The sequence below is a fragment of the Bos indicus x Bos taurus genome, chromosome 16 (genome assembly GCF_003369695.1).
Source record: "Bos indicus x Bos taurus breed Angus x Brahman F1 hybrid chromosome 16, Bos_hybrid_MaternalHap_v2.0, whole genome shotgun sequence".
NCBI classification, from domain to species: domain Eukaryota; kingdom Metazoa; phylum Chordata; class Mammalia; order Artiodactyla; family Bovidae; genus Bos; species Bos indicus x Bos taurus.
In genome coordinates this window covers 5,857,387-5,872,127 of record NC_040091.1, presented here as the reverse complement: position 1 = coordinate 5,872,127, position 14,741 = coordinate 5,857,387, and the positions used below count along the sequence as shown (strand labels likewise).

Genomic DNA, 14,741 nt, shown 5'->3' with positions numbered 1-14,741 from the left:
CTGAGGTGGCCCTGCTTAGTGCCAAGATAAACCCCTCAGCACAGGATTTTACCTGTGGGGAAAATAAGAGCATTTGAGCAAGGGCGGCGTCCTCATCTTCCAGTGCACTTCTCTCTCCCCTTATCCAGGACACCGGGGTCACCTGCATGGCTGGGATGGGGAGAGGCCAGGAGTACAGCATCCAGAGCTAGAATTCCTCAAGGAGCCTACTGACCTGGGTCCTACTGACCATGTGGAGATCCCACCAGGGAGCCCCAAACCATTGCAGACACCGTGCTTGTGGTTCTGCTCACATCTGGGCCTCTCATCTCATCCACATCCCCTCCCCAGGTCCAGCTCCCTGTGTAAGTCCCCACGGTGGAATCTAGACCTTTGCAGATGGCCTGTGGTACATCTAGAAGCCAGCCTGTCCCCATGGGTCTGCTCACGAATATGAGCATTTGGCATTGCCCCAGGGAAGCAGCCAGGAAACTGTCGGCACAGAGACTGTCTTTGCTGCGTTGATAGATGCATATGAGCTTCAGAATTCTCTCCTAGGAGTAATTGAGTACACGGGACAGGTGTCTCCTTAAAAAGTGTCTGAAAAGTCTCAAAATCCCTACCAATGTGACAGTGTACTTCCCTCCCCAGGTCAGTCTGTAAACACTGGAGGGAGTGACTGCTTCATTAAATGCAAACACAGCAACCTGAGACTTCAAGGGACACAGACATCAAAGGACTAAAATGTTAACAGAGAAACACAATAGTTTTTCAGTTACTGACCCCAAATAACAGATATGGACGATTTGTCTGATAAGTAATTCAAAGTAATTGCTTAAGAATTTCATTGAGATAGAAGAAAACAGTGGAGAAGGAAATGGCAACCCACTCCAGTAATCTTGCCTGGGAAATCCCATGGACAGAGGAGCCTGGAGGGCTACAGTCCATTGAGTCTCAAAGAGTCAGACACAACTGTAGTGACTTAGCATGCAAACATGCAATCCTTTATATTTAGAGTAATTATTGACAGATAAGGATGTATTAATATTATCTTTTTTATTTTCAGTTCAGTTCACTCATTCAGTCGTGTCAGACTCTTTGCGACCCCATGAATCGCAGCATGCCAGGCCTCCCTGTCTATCACCAACTCCTGGAGTACACTCAGACAGGATGTTTTATAGTTTCCTAATTTTTTCTTTCCTCTGATGGTTTGCCTCTTTGATTTCATGATATTTGTTATAGTAGTATGCATTTAATCTAGTATGGATTCTTGCTTTGTTTACCATGAGATTTACATAAAACACCTTACAGAGAGAGCAGTGTGTTTTATGCTGATAATATATGAACATCAACCACATATTAAATCTCCTTCCTTTTACCCTTCTCCATTTTATCTTTTTGATGTCATGATTTACCTCTTTTTACAATGTGTACTTAATTAAAAAATAATTGTAGATATAGTATTTTTTATATTCCTGTGCTCTTAAATAGTTGTGTTTAACATTCCATATCAAGGTACTGCAGTGTTCTGAATGTGAATGTGCACTTAAATTTACCAGTGTACTAGGTATTTTCATGGAATGAATTAGCATTCTTTTACTTCAGCTTCAATAATTCCTTTTAGTGTTTCAGTAAGGAAGGTCTGTGTGCCTGCTCAGTTACGTCAGCTGTGTCTGACTCTTTGGGACCCTGTGGGCAGCCTGGTCCCGCCAGGCTCCTCCCTCCATGGGGTTCTCCAGGCAGGAATACTGGAGTGGGTTGCCATGCCTTCCTCAAGGAAGGTCTAATTGTGTTCTGTTTCCTCAATATTTGTTGGTCTGGTGAAATCTTTATATTCTTTTCTTTTCTGAATGATATTTTCAAGTATTCTTCTTTGGCAGTTTTTTCTTTCAACACTTGGAATAAACCATCCCACTTTCTCCTGGCCTAGTAGGTTTCTGCTGAGAGATTTGCTAAGATCCAAATGAAGGCTCTTTAGTAAATTTCAAGGTTTTTGTATTGTTAGTTTGTTTGTTTTTTCTACATGTTGCTTGAAGGCGTCTCTATTTTTCTTTGATTTTTGCAACTTTATTATAAGTGTGTGTTGTAGAGGATTTTTTAAGTTGATTTGGTTTGGTCACCTGTAAGCTTCCTGAACTTAGATATTCAAATATCATCCTTAATTTGGGAAGTTCTCAGACATTACTCCTTAAATATATTTTCTGCCTCATCTCCTTTTCTCCTCCTGGAACTTCAATAATTTGCAAATAGGTTCTGTTTTCAATGTAGTATAGATCATGTAGCCTTTCTTTGTTCTTTTTCATTCTTTTATTTAAAAAAAAATTTTAATTTTGTTTTTATTTATTTATTTTTAAAATATATTTATTTTATTGTATTTTTTAACTTTACAATATTGTATTGGTTTTGCCATACATCAACATGAATCTGCCACAGGTACATACACTTGTTCCCCATCTTGAACCCTCCTCCCTCCTCCCTCCCCGTACCATCCCCCTGGGTCATCCCAGTGCACCAGCCCCAAGCATCCAGTATCGTGCATCAAACCTGGACTGGCGACTCATTTCATATATGATATTATACATGTTTCAATGCCATTCTCCCAAATTATCCCACCCTCTCCCTCTCCCACAGAGTCCAATAGACTGTTCTATATACATCTGTGTCTCTTTTGCTGTTTCGTACACAGGGTCATCGTTACCATCTTCCTAAATTCCATATATATGCGTTAGTATACTGTATTGGTGTTTTTCTTTCTGGCTTACTTCACTCTGTAGAATAGGCTCCAGTTTCATCCACCTCATTAGAACTGATTCAAATGTATTCTTTTTAATGGCTGAGTAATACTCCATTGTGTATATGTACCACAGCTTTCTTATCCATTCATCTGATGATGGACATCTAGGTTGCTTCCATGTCCTGACTGTTATCAACAGTGCTGCGATGAACCCTGGGGTACCTGTGTCTCTTTCCCTTCTGGTTTGCTCAGTGTGTATGCCCAGCAGTGGGATTGCTGGGTCATATGGCAGTGCCATTTCCAGTTTTTTAAGGAGTCTCCACACTGTTCTCCATAGTGGCTGTACTAGTTTACATTCCCACAAACAGTGTAAGAAGCTTCCTTTTTCTCCATACTCTCCAGTATTGATTGTTTGTAGACTTTTTGATAGCAGCCTTTCTGACCAGCATGAGATGGTACCTCATTGTGATTTTAATTTAATCTCCCTGGACAAGATAACTTTGATATATCATCCGTCTCACGGATTCTTCTACCTTTTTGACTCTGTGGTTGATGCTCTTTAATGAATTATTTCATTTCATCCTTGGAACCTTCAGCACCAGAGTTTCTGTTTTTTTTTTTTTTTTTAATGATTTGTACATTTTTATTAAACTGCTTGTTTTGTCCATTGTTTATTTTCCTGCTTTTGTTCAAGTATCTTACTGTATTTTCTATAGCACACCGAGTTATTTAAAATGGCTATTTCGAATTCTTTTTTTTTTAACTTTTATTTTATTTTTTACTTTACAATATTGTATTGCTTTTGCCATACATCAACATGCATCCATCACGGGTGTACACGTGTTCCCCATCCTGAACTCCCCTCCCACCTCCCTCGCCATACCATCCCTCTGGGTCATCCCAGCGCACCAGCCCTAAGCTTCCTGTATCCTGCATCGAACCTGGACTGGCGATTCGTTTCTTATATGATATTATACATGTTTTAATGCCAATCTCCCAAATCATCCCCCCCCCCTCCCACAGAGTCCAAAAGACTGTTCTATACATCTGTGTCTCTTTTGCTGTCTCGCATACAGGGTTGTCATTACCATCTTTCTAAATTCCATATCTATGCGTTGATATTCTATATTGGTGTTTTTCTTTCTGGCTTACTTCACTCTGTGTAATCGGCTCCAGTTTCATCCACCTCATTAGAACTGATTCAAATGTATTCTTTTTAATGGCTAAGTAATATTTCATTGTGTATATGTACCACAGCTTTCTTATCCATTCATCTGCAGATGGACATCTAGGTTGCATTCTTCACTGGATAAATCACACATCGCCAATTGGATGTGAATACTGAAGATTTTTATACTTTGTTGCTGTCATGATACTTTGAGTTCATGTTCCTTGAAGTTTTGTGGTGCTGTTTTTCTAATTAAAGTTCTAGTCTCCTTTGGGTGAGAGACTACTTCCTTCAACCCTGCTAGAGACTCCGCAACTATTTCAGATCTTCTATAGTGGCACCTGCTGACACTTCTCATCTCTGTTTTGTCAGAATTTCTGTGTTTCTGTGTCTTGTCTAGATAAATTAGCGCACCAGAAATGGTACTTACAGCCTGTCCTTTGTTTCCCCCAAAGTAGCAGTACATCTTTTTTTAATTTTTTTTTTACTTTAAAAAATTATTATTTTAAATGGAGGCCAATTACTTTGCAATATTGTAGTGGTTTTTGCCATACAATGACATGAATCAGCCCTGGGCATACATGTGTCCCCTATCCTGAACCCCCCTACCACCTCCCTCTGCATCCCGTCCCTCAGGGATATTGCAGTGCACCAGCCCTGAGCACCCTGTCTCATGCATCGAACCTGGACTGGCGATCCGCTTCACATATGATAATATACATGTTTCAGTGGTACTAATCTTGTGTTCCTGTTCTGGGCCACAGATTTAAGCCAAATTTCTGTGCAAGCTCACTGGTCGTCTGTCAAAGGTTGGTCTTCCCTCTGAGTCAGTTGTAACCACAGGGATCTGGCCACAGGGTAGAAGGGTGTGTGAATGAAGCAGACAGAGGTGCTCTTGTCAATACCTGGAATTTCACAGAAGGACTTATGTCCATGCAAAAATTTTTAAGATAGGTTTTCCAGGACTCCTGGAGTGCAGCTGATAGGGAAATATGATGGTTCATGAGCCACTGTAGGCATCACAGTCAAGACAGAGATCTGTCTGCCTTTTACCTCATGCATGCATTAGCGAGCATCCTCCTGGGTCTGCTGGCATATGGAATTATGGGGGTGGGTGGTTGTTTATTTTATATTTATTTATTTTTAATAGAAGTATACTTACTTTATAGTATTATGTTGGGTTCTACCAAAAATCAATAAGAATCAGCCATAGATTTACCCATGTCCCCTCCCACATGAACATCCCTCCCATTTCCCTGCCCATCCCACCCTTCTAGGTTGTTACTGAGCTCTGGTTTGAGTTCCCTGAGTCATACAGCAAATTCCCATTGACTGTCTATTTTACATATGATAGTTTAAGTTTGCATGCTAACCCTCTCCATACATCCCACCCTCTACTTCCTCCCTGCCAGCCGTGTCCATAAGTCTGTTCTCAGTGTCTGTGTCTCCATTGCTGCTGTGCAAATAGGTTATCAGTACAATATTTCTAGATTTCATGTGTATGTTTTAGTATATGATATTTGCTTTTCTCTTTCTGACTTACTTCACTCTGTATATTAGGCTGTATGTTCATCCACCTCTTTAGGACTGACTCAAGTGCATTCCTTTTTATGACTGAGTAATATTCCACTGTATATATGCAGCACATCTTCTTTATCTATTAATCTGTGGACATCTGTGTTGCTTCCGTGTCCTGGATGTTGTAAATGGAACTGCAGTGAACATTGGGGTACATGTGTCTTTTTCAATTTTGGTTTCCTCAGGATATATACCTAGGAGTGGGGTTGGTGGGTCATATAGTACTTTTACTCCTGGCTTTGTAAGTACTCTCCATACTGTTCTTTATGTGGCTGTATCTACTTACATTCCCACTAACAGTGCAAGAGGGTTCCCTTTTCTCCACACCTTCTCGAGCATTTATTGTTTGTAGACTTTTTGATGATGGTCATCCTGACTAGTGTGAAGTGATATCTCATTGTTTTGATTTGCATTTCTTTAATAGTGATATTGAGAATATATATATGTGTTCATTAGCCATTTTAGGTCTTTAGACAAATGTCTGTTTAGGTCTTTTTTCCCATTTTTTGATTGGGTTGTTTGTTTTTCTGGTATTGATTTGTATGAGCTGCTTGTATCTTTTGGAAATTAATCCTTTGTCAGTTGTTTCATTTGCTATTATTTTTTCCATTCTGAGCATTGTCTTTTCACCTGATTCATAGTTTCCTTTGCTGTGGAGAAGCTTTTAAGTTTAATTATGTCCCACTTGATTATCTTTGTTTTTATTCCACTATTCTAGGAGGTGGGTCATAGAGGATCTTGCTGTGATTTATGACATAGGGTGTTCTGCCTGTGTTTTCCATCCATTTTGAGTTTATCTTTGTGTATGGTGTTAGAAAGTAGTCTAATTTCATTCTTTTCCATGTAGCTGTCAAGTTTTCCCAGCAGCACTTATGAAAGACACTCTATTTGCCCCATGGTATATTCTTGCCTCCTTTGTCAAACATAAGTTATTCATGGGTGTATGGTTTAAGCTTTCTATCTTGTTCCATTGGTCTATATTTCTGTTTTTCTGCCAGTACCATACTGTCTGGATAATATAGCTTTGTAGTCATTCTGAAGTCAGGAAGGTTGATTTCTCTAGCTCTATTTTTCTTTCTCAAGATTGCTTTGGCTATTCACGTCTTTTGTGTTTCCATATGAATTATGTCTTTTTGTTCTAGTTCTGTGAAAAATAACATTGGTATTTTGATACAGATTGCATTGAATCTGCAGATTATATTTGGTAGTATAGTCATTTTCATAATGTTGATTCTTCTAACCCAGGAACATGGAATATCTCTCCATCTGTTTATGTTGTCTTTGATTTCTTTCCTCAATGTCTTGTACTTTTCTGTATACAGCTCTTATGTCTCCTTAGGTTTTTTCCCTAGGCATTTGATTCTTTTTGGTGCAATGGTAAATGGTATTGATACCTTAATTTCTCTTTCTGATGTTCCATTGTTAGTACAAAGGAATGCAAGTGATTTCTGTGTATTCATTTTGTATGCTGTCAGTTTGCTAAATTCACTGATTACCTCTAGTAATTTTCTGAACATATCTTTAGGGTTTTCTGTGTATAATATTGTCTGTCTGCAAACAATGAGAGTTTTGCTTCTTCTTTTCCAATCTGGATTCCTTTTATTTCTTTTTCTTCTCTGATTGCTGTAGCTAGGGCTTCCAAACAATGTTGACTAATAGTGGTGAGAGTGGGCACCCTTGTCTTTTCCTGATCTCACAGGGAATGCTTTCAGTTTTTCACCTTTGAGAATAATGTTTGCTCTGGGTTTCTCATATATGGGCCTTTATTATGTTGAGGTAGATTCCTTCTTTACTCATTTTTTGAAGAGTATTTATCATAAATGGGTACTGAATATTTTCAAAAGCTTTTTCTGCCTCTATTGAGATGACCATACGGTTTTATCTTGCAATTTGTTAATATGGTATATCACCTTGATGGATATACACAAGTATATTATAGAATGCTTGCATCCTTGCAATTAACCCAACTTGATCATAGTGTGCTATCTTTTTAATGTATTTTTGAATTATGTTTGCTAGAGTTTTGTTGAGGATTTTTCCATCTATTTTCATCAATGATATTGGCCTGTACTTTTCTTTTTCGTGTTGTCTTTGTCTGGTTTTGGTATTAGGGTGATAATGGCCTTGTAGAATGAGTTTGGAAGCGTTCCTTCCTCTGCAGGTTTTTGAAAGAGTTTGATAAGAATAGGCATTAGCTCTTCTCTAAATGTATGAGAGAATTCACCTGTGAAACTCTCTGGCCCTGTGCTTCAATTTTTGGGGAGTTTCTTAAATCACATTTTCGATTTCAGTGCATGTAATTGGCTTGTTCATAGTTTCTATTTCTTCCTGGTTCAGTCTTGATAGATTGAACTTTTCTAAGAATACATCCATTTCTTTCAAGTTGTCCATTTTATTGGCATATAGTTGCTCATAGTAGCCCCTTATGATCCTTTGTATTTCTGTGTTGTCTGTTACCCTCTCCTTTCTCGTTCCTAATTTTGTTGATTTAATTCTTCTCCCATTTTTTCTTGATGGATTTGACTACTTGACAGTTTTGTTTATCTTCTCAAAGAAGCACCTTTCAGTTTTATTAATCTTTAGTAATGTTCCTTCGTTTCTTTTTCATTTATTTCTGATCTGATCTGTAGAATTTCTTTCCTTTTACTAACTTTTTTTTTTTTTAATGTCCTTCTTTATCCAGTTGTTTTAGGTGTAAAGTTAGGTTGTCTATTTGATGTTTTTCTTTTTTCTTGCTATAAACTTCCCTCTTAGAACTGTTTTGTTGCATCCCATAGTTTTTGAGTTGTCATGTTTTCATTGTCATTTGTTTCAAGAATTCTTTGATTTCGCTTTTGATTTCTTACTTTTGATTCACTTTTGATTCACTTTTGATTCACTTACCTGTTCATTATGTAAAAGCATATTGTTTAATCTCCAAGTGTTTGTGTTGTTTACTGTAATTGGTATCTAGTTTCATAGTATTGTGGTCAGAAAAAATGCTTCATAGAGTTTCAATTTTTAATAATTTACTGAGGTTTGATTTTTGGGCCCAATATAGTCTATCCTGGAAAATGTTCCAAGCACACTTGAGAAGAAGGTGTGTTCTTTTGGATTTGTGTGGAAAATGCTAAAGATATCAATTAGGTCCCTTTGGTCTAATGTTTCATTTAAGGTTTGTGTTTCCTTGTTGAGATCTTCCCTGGTGGCTCAGAAGTTAAAGTGTCTGCCTGCAATGTGGGAGACCTGGGTTTGATCCTTATTAATTTTCTGTTTTGATGATCTGCCCATTGGTATAACTGGGGTGTTAACATCCCTTACCATGATTGTGTTGCTGTCAATTTCCCTTTTTACGTTTGTTAGTATTTGCCTTATGTACTGAGGTGCTTCTGTGCTGGGTACATAGATGTTTAGAATTTTGTCTTCTTTTGGGATTGATCCCTTGATCATTATGTAATGTCTCTTCTTTATCTTGTATAATATTCTTTATCTTAAAGTCAATTTTGTCAGAAATGAGAATTGCCACTCCAACTTCCTTTTGATTTCCATGTGCTTGGAATATGTTTTCCACCCTTTTACTTTCAGTCTGTATGTGTTTCTAGGTCTGAAGTGGGTCTCTTGTAGACAGCCTATATATGGGTCTTGTTTTCTATCCATTCAGCCAATCTGTGTCTTTTGGTTGGAGAGTTTAATCCATTTACATTTAAAGTAATTATTTATATATTACTATTAGCATTTTACTATTATAATATAATATAATGCTGTATGTTCCTATAGCATTTTAAAAATTAATATATTTATTTTAATTGGAGGCTAATTAATTGACAATATTGTAGTGGTTTTTGCCATATGTTGACATAAATCAGCCATGGGTGTACATGTGTCTCCCATCCTGAAGCCCCCTCCCACCTCCCTCCCCATTCAATCCCTCAAAGTCATCCCAGTGCACTGGCCCTGAGCCCCTTGTCTCATGCATCGAACCTGGACTGGCAATCTATTTCACATATTATAATATGCATGTTTCAATGCTATTCTCTAAATCATCCCACCCTTGCCTTCTCCTACAGAGTTGAAAAGTCTGTGTTTACATCCTGTCTCTTCCACTGTCTCACATATAGGGTCATCATTAACATCTTTTCTAAATTCCATATATGTGCCTTAATATGCTGTACTGGTGTTTTCCTTCTGACTTACTTCACTCTGTATGCTGCTGCTGCTAAGTCGCTTCAGGCATGTCCGACTCTGTGTGACCCCATAGGCAGCAACCCACCAGGCTCCCCTGTCCCTGGGATTCTGCAGGCAAGAACACTGGAGTGGGTGGCCATTTCCTTCTCCAGTGCATGAAAGTGAAAAGTGAAAGTGAAGTCGCTCAGTCGTGTCTGACTCTTAGTGACTGCATGGACTGCAGCCTACCGGGCTCCTCCATCCATGGGATTTTCCAGACAAGAATACTGGAGTGGGGTGCCATTGCCTTCTCTGTCACTCTGTATAATAGGCTCCATTTTCATCCACCTCATTAGAACTGATTCAAATACATTTTTTAATCACTGAGTAGTGTTCCACTGTGTATACATACCACAGCTTTCTTATCCATTAATCTGTGAATGGGCATCTATGTTGCTTTCATGTCTTAGCTATTGTAAACGGTGCTGTGATGAACACTGAGGTACATGTGTCTCTTTAAATTCTGGATTCTTCAGTGTGTATGCCTAGCAGTGGGATTGCTGGATCATACGGCAGTTCCATTTCCAGTTTTTTAAGGCATCTCCACAGTATTCTCCATAGTAACTGTACTAGTTTACATTCCCACAAACAGTGTAAGAAGGTTCCTTTTTCTCCATACTCTCCAGAATTATTGTTTGTAGACTTTTTGACAGCAGCCTTTCTGACCAGCATGAGATGGTACCTCATTGTGATTTTAATTTGCATTTCTCTGATAATGAGTAATGTTGAACATCTTTTCATATGTTTGTTAGCCATCTGTATGACTTTCAGAGCAATGTCTGTTAGTTCTTTGGCCCATTTTTTGATTGGGTCATTTATTTTTCTGTAAATTGATCTACATGAGCTGGTTTTAATAGTGTGGAGAATAATTCCTTGTCAGTTGCTTTGTTTGCTATTATTTTCTCCCATTCTGAAGGCTATCTTTTCACCTTATAATTTCCTTCGTTGTGCAAAACCTTTTAAGGTTAATTAGGTCCCATTTGTTTATTTTTTCTTCTATTTCCATTACTCTGGGAGGTGGGTCATAGGGGATCTTGCTGTGATTTAGGTCAGAGCGTGGTTTGCCCATGTTTTCCTCTAGGAGTTTTATAGTTTCTGGTCTTACATTTAGATCTTTAATACATTTTGAGTTTATTTTTGTGTATGGTGTTAGAAAGTGTTCTAGATTCATTCTTTCACAAGTGGTTGACCAGTTTTCCCAGCACCACTTGTTAAAGAGATTGTCTTTTCTCCATTGTATATTCTTGCCTCCTTTGTCAAAGATAAGGTTTCCATAGGTGCGTGGGTTTATCTCTGGGCTTTCTATCTTGTTCCATTGATCTATGTTTTTGGCATTGTGCCAGTACCATGCTGTCTTATTGACTGTAGCTTTGTAATATAGTCTGAAGTTAGGTAGGTTGATTCCTCCAGTTCCATTCTTATTTCTCAAGATTGCTTTGTCTATTCGAGATTTTTTTGTATTTCCATACAAATTGTGAATTTGTTTATTCTAGTTCTCTGAAAAATGCCATTAGTAGCTTATTAGGAGTTGCATTGAATCTATAGATTGCTTTCTGTAGTATACTCATTTTCACTATATTGATAATTCTGATCATGAACATGGTATATTTCTACATCTATTTGTGTTCTTTGAGTTTTTCATCAATGTTTTATAGTTTTCTATATATAGGTCTTTTGTTTCTTTAGGAAGATTTATTCCTAACTATTTTATTCTTTTCACTGCACTGGTGAATGGAACTGTTTCCTTTATTGTTTCCTTAATTTCTCTTTCTGTTTTCTCATTGTTAGTGCAAGGGATTTCTGTGTGTTAATTTTATATCCTGCAATGGCTGCCGTCTGTGGGGTCGCTCAGAGTCAGACACGACTGAAGTGACTTAGCAGCAGCAGCAGCAGCTCTAGTAATTTTCTGGTAGTGTCTTTAGGGTTTTCTATGTAGAGGATCATGTCATCTGTAAACAGTGAGCGTTGTACTGCCGGGGTCCAGCCCCGGTGGATCCAGAGAATTCAAAGCGGGGACGGCGTCGGCGAGGATCAGGAAACAATTGCTTAATTTACATTAATTAAGGATATAAAGAGTAATAGAATGAGGATAGCTCAGTAGGAAAATTCAGTGGAGAAAAGAGGCTGAATAATTCAGCCAGAAGGATAAGAGAAAGAACGACATGGTGAGACCGTTTTGGTGAACAAGGCCCGCACTTTATTTTCCAAAGTAGTTTTTATACCTTAAGTTATGCATAGAGGATAATGGGGGGAAGGGGTAGAGTCATGCAGCAAGCCAGGCTTTCTTCCTGCAAACTTATCATATGCAAAAGCTTAGGTGATTTGCATCATCTTCTGGCCCGGAGGCCTGTTAACATTTTAAGACCCTTTCTTCAGAAAACTTATTTTTCTCTAAAGGTGATAAGTCAAGAGCCACCCTCCAAAAACATTAGATAAAGTTGCATTCCTACAGAGCAAAGGTGTGGTGGGCTATAACAAGAAAAAGAATTAACTCAAGGGTCGCAGGTTACAAACATTAAAGCCACTATTTACACCAATTATATTAATCAATACACTGCCAGGGTCACAGCAGGTAAGGGATATGGAAACTTAGCAGCAAACATTGGCCCCAAAAGTGAAAACCCTTCACCAATACAATTTCTAATCAATCTTTTAACTACTCAAAAGAATCTGTGTTTAGACAGTTTAGAACATCTCCTGCCTCTCACAGTTGGGAGGCTCTGAACAATCACATGTGGCGGAAAAACCTATTCAGGCAGGCTAGAGGACTTCCAAAGGAGTTTGTAGGTTGAAACACTGTCACACCCAGGAATTATTAACTGGAGCTGTAAGCTAACTCTTTTTTCAGAGAGAGGTAGTGGGGGACAGCCCCCCGTAAAGTCAGAGGTGTAGGTGAAAGCACAAAGCAGAAAGTAGGCAGGACTCTGGTTTTGGGGTATATGCTCGAGAATTTCCAGGGGGACTCCTGAAGCTCGATCCCACCTTTGCGTATGCCAAGCCTCCTTCCTCATGACCTTTGTCATGGGCGGAGTTCCTCACCCTGGCTCCCGGCAGTGATAGAATTCCAGTTGAGCTATTCCAGATCCTGAAAGATGATGCCGTGGAAAGTGCTGCACTCAATATGCAATATGCATCAATATGCAAATGCAATATGCACTCAATATGCAATATGCCGGCTCCCGGCATTGTATTACTTTTCCTGGTCTGGATTCTGTTTATTTCTGTTTTCTCTTCTGATTTCTGTGGCTAAAACTTCCAAAATTATGTTGAATAGTAGTAGTGAGAGTGGGGACCTTTCTCTTGTTTCTGACTTTAGGGAAAATACTTTCAAGTTTTCACCATCGAGGGTAAAGTTTGCTGTGGGTTTATCATATATGGCCTTTATTATTCTGAGTTATGTTCCTTCTATGCATGGTTCTGGAGGGTTTTTATCATAAGTGGATGTTGAATTTTGTCAAATGCTTTCTCTGCATATATGAGATAATCATATGGTTTTTATCTTTTAATTTGTTAATGTGGTGTATCACATTGATTGATTTGTGAATAATGAAGAATCCTTGCATCCTTGGAGTAAAGCCCACTTGGTGATGTGTATGATTTTTTTCATATGTTGTTGAATTTTATTCCCTAAAATTTTTTTTAAAGGATTTTTGCATCTATGTTCATCAGTGATATTGATCTGTAGTTTTCGTTTTTTGTGACATATCTGTCTGGTTTTGGTATTAGGGTGATGGTGGCCTCATAGAATGAGTTTGGAAATTTACCTTCCTCTGCAATTTCCTGGAAGAGTTTGAGTAGGATTGGTCTTCTCTAAATTTTTGGTAGAATTCAGCTGTGAAGCCATCTGGTCTTGGGCTTTGTTTACTGGAAGATTACTGATTACAGTTTCATTTCCATGCTTGTGATGGGTCTGTTAAAATTTTATCTTTCTTCCTGGTTCAGTTTTGGAAGGTTAGCCTTTTTTAAGAATTCGTCCATTTCTTCCAAGTGGTCCATTTTATTGTCATAAAGTTGCTGATAGTAATCTCTTCTGATCCTTTGTATTTCTGTGTTGTCTGTTGTGATTTCTCCATTTTCATTTCTAATTTTGTTGATTTGATTCTTCTCCCTTTGTTTTCTTGATGAGTCTGGCTAATGGTTTTTCTATTTTATTTATCTTCTCAAAGAACCAGCTTTTAGTTTTGTTGGTTTTTGCTATAGTCTCCTTTGTTTCTTTTTCAATTACTTCTGCCCTAATTTTTTTGAGTTCTTTCCTTCTACTAACCCTGGGGTTCTTCATTTCTTCTTTTTCTAGTTGCTTTAGGTGTACAGTTAGGTTATTTATTTGATTTTTCTCTTGTTTCTTGAGGTAAGCTTGTAATGCTATGAACCTTACCCTAGCACTGCTTTTAGTGAATCCCTTAGGTTTTGTGTTGTCATGTTTCATTTTCGTTCATTTCTATGGCATATTTTGATTTCTTCCGATGATTTGTTGGTTATTCAGAAGCATGTTATTTAGCCTCCATATATTTGTATTATTTATAGTTTTTTTTCTCCCCCCCCCCCCCATAGTTGACATCTAATCTTACTGCATTGGGATCAGAAAAGATGCCTGGAATGATTTCAATTTTTTGAATTTACCAAGGATAGATTTATGGCCCAGTATGTGATCTATCTTGTAGAAGGTTCCATGTGCTCTTGAGAAAAAGGTGAAATGCATTGTTTGGGGGTGAAGTGTCATATAGATATTCTTAGGTCTAACTAGTCCATTGTATCATTTATAATTTGTGTTTCCTTGCTAATTTTCTGTTTAGTTGATCTATCCATAGGTGTGAGTGGGATATTAAAGTCTCCCACTATTATTGTGTTACTGTGAATTTCCCCTTTCACACTTGTTAGCATTTGCCTTACATATTGTGGTCTGCCTATGTGGTGCATATATATTTATAATTGTTATATCTTCTTCTTGGATTGATCCTTTGACCACGTCCTTCTTTGTCGTTTTTCATGGCCTTTATTTCAAAATCTATTTTATCTGATATGAGTATTGCTACTCCTGCCTTTTTGTCTGCATTTGCTTGAAATATATTTTTCCCGCCC

General features: G+C 38.1%; 1 protein-coding gene across 4 annotated transcripts in view; it reads left to right on the top strand.

Annotated features, from left to right (window-relative positions):
• LOC113906361 (complement factor H) overlaps positions 1–14,741 on the top strand; it is a 385,541-nt gene that overhangs the window by 298,117 nt on the left and 72,683 nt on the right. The gene's annotated exons all lie outside the window — the stretch shown is intronic.